General features: G+C 47.4%; 1 non-coding gene across 1 annotated transcript; it reads left to right on the top strand.

Moving 5' to 3' along the window:
• The first annotated feature begins 998 nt into the window (after nucleotides 1-998).
• LOC112090188 lies at nucleotides 999-1,105 on the top strand. The gene has a single exon (XR_002901536.1). It is a non-coding gene; the product is annotated as a small nucleolar RNA R71 (small nucleolar RNA).
• The last annotated feature ends 853 nt before the right edge of the window (nucleotides 1,106-1,958 follow it).

Genomic DNA, 1,958 nt, shown 5'->3' with positions numbered 1-1,958 from the left:
CTTTCTCAAAATCCGCTTCTTTACACGCATCACCTGAGGCTGCCTCCCCCTCTAATTGCTCATTGGCCTCAATGAGCTTAGTCTTAGGCTTCGGAGCTTGTAGTTCCTTGCCACTCCTCAATGTAATGGCGTTCACGTACTCCTTGGGATTGGGCTCCGGTTTACCTGGTAAAGTCGGGCCTCGGGATGATGTAGAGGCTTGATTCTGCTTAAGCTCTCTGATATCTTGCTGCATTGTCGCGTGCTGGCTCTCAACTCTCTGCTGACCCTGTAACAGTTGCTGTAGGATCCCACAGACATCGTTTCCCATCTGATTCGGACCCGTTCCCTGATTCTGTTGCTGATTACCCATCGGTTGCGGATTGAACCCTGGTGGAAACTTGTGATGTTGCGGTTGGCTGGTGAAGTTGTTACCCTGAGCCGCTTGATTCTGATGAGTGTAGCCGTGCTGTTGCCCACTGAACTGTTGTTTGGGCTGGAAGGTATTCTGAAAAGGAGCTTTCGTAGCATAGCTTTGTTGTTGTTGCTGAGCAGGGTACACTTGGTCTTGAGGGTTAGCTACATTCGGGTTTCTGTATGAGAGGTTTGGGTTACTGTTGTAGTTGTTAAACCGCTGATACCTCTGCTGATTTCCTATGTAGTTCAGCTCCTCTTGAGTTAGACCATCTTCATTAACATTGTCAAAACTTGGCCCTTGCTCATCAAACTCGCCTACAAAGTGTATTGGCTTTTGTGTCGCCATCAGAACCTTGTCAAGCTTGCTCTGAAGCTCTCTTATATCCTTTTTCATACGCTGTTCTTCATTGGAGCCCTCTAAACGGTCTACTCTATCAAAGTCTTCTCCATAAGTATCATTAGACATGGCTAGGTTCTCGACTAGTTCCATTGCCGCATTGATCTCTTTCCCAAGAAAATTTCCATTTGAAGCTGTGTCGAGTTGGTTTCTGATCTTGGGGAGTGCACCTCGGTATAAAGTACTCAAGAGGGATGCCTCTGAGAAGCCGTGGTGGCGGCATTGGTTAGTGTAGCTTCTAAACCGTTCCCAAGCTTCGCTAAAGCTCTCGTTGTTGTGCTGTGTGAAGCTTGAGATCTGGTTTCTGAGCTTAGCCGTGCGTGATGTGGAAAAGAACTTTGATAAGAACGCCAGTTTACACTGCTCCCAGGTTTGTATAGAACCCCTCGGGAGGTTCTTTTCCCACTGGTGAGCTTTATCACCGAGGCTGAATGGGAACAAGCGTAGCTTGAAGCTATCTTCCGAGACACCATTGATCTTAGTTAGGTCGCAAACCCGATCAAACTGATCTAGATGCTCAAGAGGGTCTTCTCCGGCTAGACCGTGGAACTTTGAGTTCTGCACCATATTGAGCAGGGAAGCTTTAACCTCAAAGTTGTTGTTTTGAACCGGTGGAGCTTGAATCCCAGCTCGGTATTGGTGCGCATTAGCTCGGTCGTTCTCTCCAACAAAGACCGGAGGAGGTTGTCTCTGAGCTTGTGGCGGTGGCGGGTGAACATGGTGGGCTTGTTGCTCGTTTCTATTAGATTGTTGTTGGTTTTGCTGAGCAAGCCTCTCGTTCCTTTGAGCCTGTTGTTGGTTAACATAGGCTTGTTGTTCATTCCTGCCTGCCTGCGCCTGATTAGCATGAGCCTGGTGTTCGGCTTCTTGAGCCTGTTGCTCGATCCTTTGCTGTTCTGCCATTCCAAGTTGTTCAAAATGCCGTTCCCTCTCGCGAGCTCGCCTCTCAATCCGGTTGATGTTGTCGTCGTACGGTAAAGGCGGTTCTGTGCTCCGAGACCTGGTTTTCATGCACCTGAAAGTAACACAAGAACTTGCAAAGAAGTTAGTAAAACAAAGAAAGTTAAAATTTTGAGCTCAATAACAAACAAAAGACTAATGCTCCGACAAGTTGGCAACGGCGCCAATTGATAGATAATACTTTTTAAGTCTCAGGGCTATCAAT

This window comes from Eutrema salsugineum, unplaced genomic scaffold (assembly GCF_000478725.1).
Source record: "Eutrema salsugineum unplaced genomic scaffold, Eutsalg1_0 scaffold_11, whole genome shotgun sequence".
In the NCBI taxonomy this organism is placed as follows: Eukaryota; Viridiplantae; Streptophyta; class Magnoliopsida; order Brassicales; family Brassicaceae; genus Eutrema; species Eutrema salsugineum.
The sequence above is the reverse complement of the archived record's forward strand: the minus strand, read 5'-3'. Positions and strand labels throughout refer to the sequence as shown.